General features: G+C 38.7%; 1 non-coding gene across 1 annotated transcript; it reads left to right on the top strand.

The window, feature by feature from the left end:
* Window positions 1-229: 229 nt before the first annotated feature.
* TRNAE-UUC (transfer RNA glutamic acid (anticodon UUC)) lies at window positions 230-302 on the top strand. The gene has a single exon. It is a non-coding gene; the product is annotated as a tRNA-Glu (tRNA).
* Window positions 303-12,240: the final 11,938 nt, after the last annotated feature.

Raw genomic sequence — 12,240 nt, forward strand, 5'->3', positions numbered from 1 at the left:
TTAATGAATACTATAGTACTGATTACAAAGTTTTGGTCCACGTTTCTCCCTGTGCAGGTTGTAGGTGAGGCAGTTTTCTCTAAAAAGGATCCATGAGAATAAAATTCTCTGTAACTTACTTGTTTAGCATAAAAGGTATTCATATTATCGATGAAAATGAGGGAAATGTCTGTTTTCTCCTGTGATGACAAACTTGTATCTTCTAATCAAGAAAACTTATTCTGGGACTTCCCTGGTGGTCCAGTGGTTAGGACTCTGTGCTTTCATGGCAGGGGATGCAGGTTCGATTCCTGTCCAGGAACTAAGAATCCACAGACTGCAAAAAAAAAAAAGAAAAAGAAAGAAAGAAAGACTGCAATTAGCTGATAGCCCCCAAAATCAATGTCTTCAGCAGGTGCCTCAGTATATCATGGTGAAGTGCAGCTCTTCCAGGTTGAGCCCTAGCCAGTGACTGAGCATCATGTGGCTACAAAGACCCAGCCATTGCTGCCAAACATAGGTGTTCACTAACACGCAATCTTTCTTCAGAGCTCCTCAATGGGTTGACTGAGACTTTGTCAGATCTGCATTGCAGCCTGAGGTGCTCTCTCTCTGATTCTATTAATACTTTCTCCTTCATATATCTTCCCTATAGGTGTCTCATCTGCATCAGTTTAAAGGTGACACACACTGGAACCTGGGACCCTTTGCTGCCGAGTTGCAATGCCTGCACCTGGACACATTTCTCCTAGAGCTACAAAATACAAAGAAACTTTATGGGACTAAAAATAATTATGTGCCTGCCCATTTGGGACAAATTCTGAACAAAGGATACAAATAGAAAAAACAACTCAACTGTCACTTTGAAGAGCCTGGAGCAAACGCAGGGGGTCAGGAGCAAAAGCAGGCTATTATGTGCATATGCCCTCTCCATACAACACCACCTAAAGGGTGTGCAAACCACTTAAGTCACACCCTGCACACACTCCCTACCCTCACCCCATATAAAAAACAAGCTCACCCCACCCCACAACCCCTTAGCCATCGAGCAAGCAAGGCAACTTACCCTATGGTCTCATTCCCCTCTGCTGCAGACAGGGCCCCAGTAAAGCCTTGCCTGAAGTTCTTCTCTGGCCTCTCATCAATTTCTATTGATTACTGAGGCCAAGAACTGTAGTTAGCAACAAAGGCTTTCTCTGTGGCTTCTATTTCCTCTCTCTTCATTTTCCGCAAGTGTCAACCAGCCCCAGTAAAGTCTGTCTCACCATTTGCGCCAGGGCACCTGATACAGTTGGTACTGGAAGTGGTCTGAGAAAGCAGGAGTAAAGATCCGAAGTGGCTGGGACATCCCTGGTAGTCCAGTGGTTAAGACTCTGCACCTCCACTGCAGGGAGCACAAGTTCATTCCCTGGTTGGGGAACTAAGATCCCACATGCTGTGCAGCCAAAATTTAAAAAAAAAAAGGATAGGAATTGGTGACTGGTCACTTACCACCTGTCTGGCAATAAAGACCCCATTTTGGATTGTATGTAGGACATGGACAGTCCAAGGCCTCATGGTGTGGTCTAATTGCTAACACTCACACTGGTGGTGATTAGGGAGGTTCTGTTGGGAGGGGAATACTCAGGCTGGTACCAGGATAGATTTGAAAAGTCTAGAGATGTTGAGTGAGAGTGGGGTGAGGGGGAGAGGTGGCAATGCATATAAGGAAAGTAGAGCTGTGGAATTCTCTGGTTGCTATTAAGTTTCACTGACACTCTAGAGAAAGAATAAAAAACTGAGGGCAGTGAGTTACAGTTGAAATACAGGTGTGACAGCCAGAAGACCTCTTTAGTAGTTTACAAAGAGGCCCTTATCTCCTACAGTGGAAAAGCCAAAAAAGCTGAAGATAAAACTCCAGATTTAATAGTTATATTAACTGAACCTTCAAAGATGATTGAATGCTCAACTGAGGCAGTATGTGATACCAAGGTCAGAGTCTTGTTTTGGGCAGCCTGAGAATCTGATACATGGGATGAGAATGTATGGGGAATACTCCTAAAGATTTTGGCTTCCCAGTGTTTTAAAAAAAAAGATTAGGCAAGATGGAGTTGCTCATGCTAAGCCCCACATGAGCAAATCAAAGCTTTCCTAACTTTCTATGCTATCGCTTCCAGAAAAGGAAGGTGTGGGTCAACCAATCAGTGCCTGCGTGCTCAGCACATTACCTGACTCAGCGCTAAGACTTCCTTTTGTGCCATATAAGGGAAGTAATTGTGCTTTACTCACACAACAAATGCCCAGTACAACTTCCTTGTTCTTGCTCACTTTGGTGTTGAAGGGGAACAGAACCTGCCATACCAATATATGCCTCTTTAGCATAAGGATTATCTTGAACTGATTATTTTTAAGAAATGGTAGACAAACAAGAATCTCTGAAAACAGAGTAGAAGTTATCCTTTTTTTTTATTTTTTTTATTTTCAGTGGGTTTTGTCATACACTGATATGAATCAGCCATAGAGTTACACGTATTCCCCATCCCGGTCCCCCATCCCACCTCCCTCTCCACCCGATTCCTCTGTGTCTTCCCAGCCCACCAGGCCCGAGCACTTGACTCATGCATCCCACCTGGGCTGGTGGTCTGTTTCACCACAGATAATATACATGCTGTTCTTTCGAAACATCCCACCCTCACCTTCTCCCACAGAGTTCAAAAGTCTGTTCTGTACTTCTGCGTCTCTTCTTCTGCCCTGCATATAGGGCCATCATTACCATCTTTCTAAATTCCGTATATATGTGTAAGTATACTGTAATGTTCTTTATCTTTCTGGCTTACTTCACTCTGTATAATGGGCTCCAGTTTCATTCATCTCATTAGAACTGATTCAAATGAATTCTTTTTAACGGCTGAGTAATATTCCATGGTGTATATGTACCACAGCTTCCTTATCCATTCATCTGCTGATGGGCATCTAGGTTGCTTCCATGACCTGGCTATTATAAACAGTGCTGCGATGAACATTGGGGTGCACGTGTCTCTTTCAGATCTGGTTTCCTCAGTGTGTATGCCCAGAAGTGGGATTGCTGGGTCATATGGTAGTTCTATTTCCAGTTTTTTAAGAAATCTCCACACTGTTTTCCATAGTGGCTGTACTAGTTTGCATTCCCACCAACAGTGTAAGAGGGTTCCCTTTTCTCCACACCCTCTCCAGCATTTATTGCTTGTAGACTTATAAACTCAAAATGGATTAAAGATCTAAATGTAAGACCAGAAACTATAAAACTCCTAGAGGAGAACATAGGCAAAACACTCTCCGACATAAATCACAGCAAGATCTTCTATGACCCACCTCCCAGAATATTGGAAATAAAAGCAAAAATAAACAAATGGGACCTAATGAAAATTAAAAGCTTTTGCACAACAAAGGAAACTATAAGTAACGTGAAAAGACAGCCCTCAGATTGGGAGAAAATAATAGTAAATGAGGAAACAGACAAAGGATTAATCTCAAAAATATACAAGCAACTCCTGAAGCTCAATTCCAGAAAAATAAATGACCCAATCAAAAAATGGGCCAAAGAACTAAACAGACATTTCCCCAAAGAAGACATACAGATGGCTAACAAACACATGAAAAGATGCTCAACATCACTCATTATCAGAGAAATGCAAATCAAAACCACAATGAGGTACCATTACACGCCAGTCAGGATGGCTGCTATCCAGAAGTTATCCTTTTGTAAGAGATATTTACATTTATAAGGGAAATCTTCATTCGTTAGGGCGTCTCCCTTTAAGTTTCAGGAAGAGAGGAATGACTAAATCTCTAGGAACTCTTAGCAATGGAGAAGGCAATGACTTACATCTGCATAACGACCTTACCCTTATTTACTGTGCTTTTTCTGATAACCTCCCATAACTGGCTCCCTAATCCCCCAGCATCTTTTGTCTTTAGCTGAAGATGGTATTTAAGGTGGTGGTTTGGGCCATCTTGGGGGATTTTTTTCCTCATTTTTCCTAGGATGGACAGATTTGGCAATTGATTTAACCCCCACTGGAACTTGGCCAGTGTGTGAGGTAAGAGCTTTCAGAATGGGGCCGACCAAGCGGATGAAACACTCCTTCTTCACTCTCATCCCCAGTAGTTAAAGTAGTAACTCAAAAACAATATTGTATCCTAGGGGATGGCATAGATTATTGCTACCCTTAAGGATCTAAAAGGATCTCATGAATCCTTTAATTTGCTAGTCTGAAGCCTGCAGAAACTGGCTAGATCCTGGGGAATGATCTTGGACCACTGCATAACAGGCCCATCCACAGCAGCCATGCCAGACCTGGTATCTATGTTATAACAAACTAACATGATGTCAGGTACATGATATGCTGCCACTGATGTGACAGATGTGTTCCTCTCTATCCCAATCAGTAAAGAGGATCAGAAGCAGTTCTCATTTAGTGGAAATGGACAAACATATGCATGGTTTTTATACATATACAGTTTTACCACAAGGCTATATTAACTTGCCTGTCCTGTATAATCACATAGTCTAAACTGATACGGGTAGTCCCACAGAATATCGCAGTGATCCATCACACTGGTGACATATGCTGATTAGGAAGGATGAGGAAGAAAGTGGTTAGTGAGCTGGAGGCCAAGGTAAGTCTCATGCACTCCAGTGTGAGATTAGTGCTATACTTCAGTATACGAGAGGGAGAGAAATGTCATTCAGGTTCAAGCAATGTTTCTAGAGTTGCTATCACTCCCAGCTAAGCTGAATTCTGATACAGGACCCAAAATAATGGTGTTTTAGAGGAAATTGTTTTAAGAAGTATTTCTGATGATAATTAGATAACAGAACTAATTGTCTGTTGATATCACTAAGTTCATGTCAATAAAAAAATACTGATATTTCTATTCTACAGTGTGAGTTTAAGGACGTATTTTACCTATGTAAATTTTTTTACTTAGAACATTTCTCTCAGGCAATAATTTGTAGTAGTTGGTAATAAGGGTAACATTAATAAGATACTCCAATGAGATACTTTTGTATCTCATTTCACATGGCACCATGTAGGTTAAAGTTTTGTTTTGTTTTGTTGCATCCCAATAGTACTTGTCAAACCAGAAACTGGGAGGGTGAGGCCCACATTTACCAAAACCTAGAACATGATTTTAATTTTCATTTGTCTGCTGTTAGAAATGAAAGAGGAAGTGTCACTCAGGAACTGAGGGCAATTTCAAGAAACAGCAGGAAATTGCCAGTGGAATTAAAAACAAAAACCTTCATGCTTTGGAATACTTTTCTCAATGTTTGAATCTTCCTATCCAATCAGACTAATTAAGACTTCTGGACAAGTCATCAGTTGACGTGAAAGAGAACTATGCATGTTCTACAGAGCTACAAATACTTATAATAAAATATAGAGCACTGGCCTCAAGGGTATAGACAATACTTTCCCAAGATGTGTCACATTTCTTACCACTCAGCAAAATGTAATTTATAATTAGTTTGTTGAGAAACTTTACATTTAAGCAAACACAGTGCTCTTAGGCTATGGAGACATAGCCCTGGCTTCCCTTTGTCAGTTGGAAAGTTAAGGTTTACAAAATGGATTTTTAAATAATAATGAAAATAAAATTGGTAAAGACTAACATAGAGAAAAACACAATCTCAGGCACACTTGAAGTGTAAGTTGGAATAGTTATTTCTGAAGGACAACTTAGGCAATATATGTTGAAGCTTCAAAAAGTGCATTTTCTCTAAGCACCTTCACTTTAAGGAATTTTTATGAGTATAATCACATACCTGAAAAAAGACATTTATTAAATAATATTTATTATGGTTTTGATTGTGGCAGTTTAGTTGCTAAGTCATGTCCAACTCTTACAACCCCATGGACTGTAGCCGGCCAGGCTCCTCTGTCCATGGGATTTCCCAGGCAAGAATACTGGAATGGGTTGCCATTCCCTTCTCCAGGGTATCTTTTCTGATCCAGGGATCAAACCCACGTCTCCTGCACTGGCGGGCAGCTTTTCTACCACTGAGACACCAGGAAAGTCATAGTTTTGATTATGACAGCAAAAATTGGAAACCAATATATGATAAGTCTGGTTAAAAATTATGATACAAATATGTAACCAAATATTATAAGCCATTAAGGTATTTTAGATATATATGCATAACTAAGATCATGGCATCCAGCAACATAACATCATGGCAAATAGGAGGGGAAAAAGTGGAAGCAGTGACAGATTTTACTTTCTTGAATCACTGTAGATGGTGACTGCAGCCATGAAATTAAAAGGTGCTTGCTCCTTTGAAGGAAAGCTATGACAAACCTAGATAGCATATTAAAAAGCAGAGATACCACTTTGCCAACAAAAGCCAGTATAGTGAAAGCTATGGTTTTTTCCAGTAGTCACGTACTGGAATGTGAAATCAAATGGGCCTTAGGAAGTGTTACTATGAACAAAGCTAGTGGAGGTGTTAAGAATTCCAGCTGAGTTACTTCAAATCCTAAAATGATGCTGCTAAAGTGCCGCACTCAATATGTCACAAAATTTGGAAAACTGAGCAGTGGCCACAGGACTGGAAAAGGTCAGTTTTCATTCCAATCCCAAAGAAAGGCAATGCCAAAGAATGTTCAAACTACTGCACAATTAAGCTAATTTTACATGCTAGCAAGGTAATGCTCAAAATCCTTCAAGCTAGGCTTCAACAGTAAGTGAACTGAGAACTTCCAGATACACAAGCTGGATTTAGAAAATTTAGAGTGGTTTAGGTGCACAAGCTGGATTTAGAAGAGGCAGAGGAACCATAGATGGGCAAGAGGAAAGAGGAGACATGAGAGAGGAGAGGCTCGTATAGTCAAAGCTATGGTTTTCTCTGTAGTCGTGTATGGATGTAAGAAGACTGTGAGAAGGATGTGAGAAGGCTGAGCATCCAAGAACAGATGCTTTCGAATTGTGGTGCTGGAGAAGATTCTTGAGAGACACTTGGACAGCAAGGAGATCAAACCAGTCAATCCTAAAGGAAATCAATCCTGAATATTTATTGGAAGGACCAATGCTGAAGCTTCAATACTTTGACCACCTGATGAGAAGTGATCCTGGAAAAGAGATCATTGGAAAAGATCCTGATGCTGAGAAAGATTGAGAGCAGGAAAAGAAGGAGCTGACAGAGGTTGAGATGGTTGGATGGCATCACCGGCTCAATGGACATGAGTCTGAGCAAACTCCGGGAGATAGTGAAGGACAGGGAAGCCTGGTGTGCTGCAGTCCATGCAGTCGCAAAGAGTTGGACAGAACTGAGTGACTGAACAGCAGCAACATGTATTAACATAAAAGCTATTTATGCTACATGGAGTGAAAACAGAATGCAACAAGGTACTATGAAGACTAGGAGCTCAATATTGTTTAAAACATGAACTAAGTTATTTGTATATATATGCATAGTAGACGTCTAGAAGTTTACAGCAGAAAATGTAAACTAGAAATATTTTATTATGAAATACTGCAAACACACAAAGTTATGGAAAATAATATACGTGCATACTTAACACTTGGCTTTATCATATGTTAACATTTTTCTGTATTTGCTTCAGATACATTTTAAGTAATGAAACACTAGAGACAAATGCGGCCTCTATATTGACTCCTTCAACCCATTCTTCTCTCTCCCCTCAAGTTTACCACTACCCTGAATTTGCTAAAATGTTATGCTTTCCAGAATTACATATTACACATAATAATAAGAATATTATAACTCCATATATGTATAAGCAGAATTATTATATATTGTATGTATGTGTGTTATTTCTTGCAGTTAAAAAAACTTCATATAAATGCTGTTATAAAGAATGGGTCCTGCAACTTCCTTTTCTCTATTAATAGTCTGTTTTTGAGATTTAGGCATACTGATATATGTCGCTCTAGGTCATTTAAATAATTAATCTAGCATTCTACTTTTTGATGTGCCACAAATTATTTATGCATTTAACTACTGATGCACATACAGGTTATTTCCAATTTTATGCTATTATAAACAGTGCAATTCAAATCACAGATAAAAATTCTTCAGCATCTCTTTGTAACCATCTGTGTAATAATATCTTTTTACTATATTCCTAGTAGTGAAATTGCTAAGTTTATTTCTGTTCCAATGTCCCAGTCTCACAGTTTATATAGCTTTATAATAAGGAAGGATATTATACAAAAGAAATCTCCCCTCCTTGATCATCTCCTTTCAAATGACTTCAGCAATTCTTGGTACTGTATACCACTATAAGAATTTTAGAATCAGCTTTGCAGGTTCTGCAAAATCAAAACAGATGAGAGAAACCAAAACTGGATACATACATATACATACATTCCCCCAGCTCCTACCCTCAACAGCAGCAATAACCAAGTTGGAATTTTTTTGAATTGCATCAAACTAAACACTTTATTTTGGAAGAATTGATATCTTTTCAATATTGACTTTTCCTATGTGTGGTTGATGACACAATTATTCAGAATGTTCACTTCCTCTTTCTAGGAAAACATCATATATTCACATCCATTTGAGATAAAGTTTGACTATATGACTTACTTTAACCCAGCTGATGTAAGAAGTGACCTGTACCGCATTTGAACAAAAATTCGAGTCGTCACGTCTCTTTTCACTCTTTCTATGTGAGCAGCCATGCCACAGATGGCAGCTGCCCCTTTAGCCAGCATACCAAAATGAAGAGGAACTTGAGCGAAGCCACAGCTGTCCTGTGATAGAAATGGCACAAAAGCAAACGTCAACTTTGTTGTAAGCCACAGAGTTTTCTGTGAGCCATTTGCTACTGCTTTAAAACTCAGCCTAAACTAACAAAAGTAGATGATCAGGACCCAAAGTGAGGGTGCTGCCATAAAGCACATCCAATTATGTGGCATTGACTCTGAAGTTAAGTGGTGTTTGGAAAAGATACAGTTATTAAAGGCTGGAAAGAAGGCAACCATATTATGAAGTGGCAAACATTTGGTAAAAATCACTAGTGATCCCTCAGAGAGGCAGATACTGTGCTGAATGAGCCTGTGGGTTTAGGGAGAGAGGGCAGGAGACAATATTAGCCATGTGGCTTCACTCCTACTGGCTGCATTTGAGGAGATACTACAAGTAAGAGATATACCTAACCAAAATGTGGTCCACTTTGCAATCAAGAATGAGAGAGAATAGAGTGAGGCCTGGATTCTGGGACTTTGTAGGAACAGAAGAAGCAACAGATTCCTACCTGTAAGGTCAGCACAATTTAGCTTAAGCTGACTGATGCAACATCCTTGAACACCCTCTCTCTCTCTCTTTAGATATTCTTTTACATCCTTTATCTATTTATCTGGCTGTGCTGGGTCTTAGTTGCAGCATATGGGATCTAGATCCCCCATCAGGGATTGAACCCAGGTCCCCTGCATTGGGATCGTGCAGTCTTAGCCACTGGACCACCAGGGAAGTCCCTTTTTTACATCTTTTAATAACAGCTGAACTGATTGGTAGTGACACAAGCATTTTTATTATTGTTGCTAATGAGATCTCTCTTTTTAAATACTTCTTAGTTTTATAGGTAACATATATGTGTGTGTGTGTGTGTGTGTGCGCGTGTACATATATTTTAAAAAACCATAAGAAATCTACCAAAATATTAGTAATTCCCATGATTACTATTGTTTTTCATTTCCTACTTCTTCTCTTTAGTTTCATTTTCTGATGGGCCAAATCTTTTTCTTTACTATGTATTAATATTTTAGGGCTAGTCTGTGAGTCTGTGTCAAACTATTTCCCACTCTTGAATTTTAGTTTTGCAGTTTGTCATCAGACTGTCTTTCAGACATAGATCTTTTCTCTCTCTCTCTCTCTTTGATAGCTGTGGCAGAGACCAGCTACATGATTAACAACCCAATTTCTCTTCTTGGGTGCAAAGCTAAACTACATTTCTCAGTCCCCTTGAATCTAAATGGAGCCATGTGACTAGTAGATCTTGCCCCTGTAACATGACTGTAAGTGATGTATCATTTCTGATATGATGCAGTTAAGACCTACTATGCTCTTTCCTTATCTCCTGACTGAATACAGCAGTACCAGTGGAAGACCACAAGGATCACAAGGATCTAGCAAATAGAGATTGGATTTTTAGAAGGTCCTGTGAGAGGCTTTTCTTTTTTCCCTGAGCTTTTTTGAGATATAATTGACATGTGACATTGTGTAAGTTTAAGATGTGCAATGTGTTGATTTGATCCACTTATATACTGCAAAATGATCACCAGCACAGTGTTAGATAATACCTCCATCATGTCACATAACTGCCATTTTGTTCTTGTGGTGAGAACATTTATGATTGACTCTTTGAGCACCTTCCAAGTATTGTACAGTATTATTAACTATAGTTAATATGGTACAGTATTATTAACTATAGTTACCATAGTGTACATTAGATCCCAGAATGTCTGTGCCCTTAACCAACATCTCCTCATTTCCCATTGGCCCCTGGCATCATTTTACTCTTTGTTTCTAGTTTTCCTTTTTTAAATTTTACACATAAGTGATACCATACAGCATTTGTCCTTTCTGTCTGACTTATCTCACTTAGCACAATGTCCCCAAATCCATCCATGCATTTATATTTAGCATCTAGCTTTACTTATCTGGAGTAGGACAGTAGGTAACTAAAATTTTCTTTCAACCTTTGATATTTTACAGTTTCACTATAATATACAGGTGTACCTCAGAGATATTATGGGTTCAGTTCCAGACCACCACAATAAATTGAATATCACAGTAAAGCAGTCACACAAACTTTTGTTTCCCAGTGCATATAAAATTGTGTTTATACAACTTTTAAGTTGTGTAACTTTTAAGTGCGCAACAACATTATTTCTATAACATAGACATACTGTCTATGTCTAAAAAGGCAATGTACATACCTTACATTAAAATACTTTATTGCTAAAAATACTAACCATCATCTGAGCCTTCAGCAAGTAATAATTTTTTTTGCAATAGCAAAGATCATGATCACAGATAACCATAATAAATAAAATAATAATGAAAAACTTGGAAATGTGAGAATTACCAAAATTTGACACAGACGTGTAGTGAGCAAATGCTTTTAGAAAAGTGCACTCATAGAGCTTCCCTTGTGGCTCAGCTGGTAAAGAATCCACCTGCAATGCAGGAGACCTGGGTTTGATCCCTGGGTTGGGAAGATCCCCTGGAGAAGGGAAAGGCTACCTGCTCCAGTATTCTGGCCTGGAGAATTCCATGGACTGTATAGGCCATGGGGTCACAAAGAGTCAGACATGACTGAGAGAGTTTCACTAGAAAAATTAAAAAAAAAAGAAAAAAGAAGAAAAAAAAAGAAAAGTGCACTGATAGATTTGCTCAATGCAGGGCTGCCATAAACCTTCAATTTGTAAATAAACACACAATAAATGCAAAGTGCAATACATATGAGATATAGCTGTATTTGGTTGTCATTTCACTTTATTCTGCTTGGTACTTGGGGTACACTCTTTTAAAAAATGGAGGACTCAGTTCTTTATAAACACAGGAAAAATCTCAAATGCTATGTCTTCAAATATTGCCCTTTTTGCTATATCCTCTTTCTCTTCTTCTCTAACCCTATCAGGCAAATTATGTAACTTTACAATCTGTTTTCCATGTCCCTTATCCTCTTTCTGACACTTTATGTGGTAAAATATACATAACAAAAAAATACTTATAATTTTAACTACTTAAACAAATATATTATTTATTTGGCTGCTCTGAGTCTTAGTTGTGGCACCTGAACTCAGTTGCGGCATGTGGGATCTAGTTCTCTGACCAGGGATCGAACCTGGGCCACTGCATTGGGAATTTGGAGTTTTAGCCACTGGACCACCAGGAAAGTCCTCATTTTAAGTACTTTTAAGTGTGCAATTCGATGGCATTAAGTTTGTTCACAATGTTGCACAAAGATCACCAATATCCATCTCTAAAACTTTTCCATCATCCTAGGTAGAAACACTGTACTCATTAAATAGTAATTCCTCATTACTCCTCTCACCATAACTTCCATTCTACTTTTTTCCCCTATGAATTTATCTATCCTAGGTACCTGATATAAGAGAAATTATACAATATTTGTCTTTTTGTGTTTGGCTTATTTCACTTAGCAAAACATTTTCACGTTTCATCCATGTTGTAACATGTGTCAGAATTTCCTTCCTTTTTAAGGCTGAATAACATTCTATTCTATGTATATACTACAGTTTGCTTAT

This window comes from Muntiacus reevesi, chromosome X (assembly GCF_963930625.1).
Source record: "Muntiacus reevesi chromosome X, mMunRee1.1, whole genome shotgun sequence".
Taxonomy (NCBI): domain Eukaryota; kingdom Metazoa; phylum Chordata; class Mammalia; order Artiodactyla; family Cervidae; genus Muntiacus; species Muntiacus reevesi.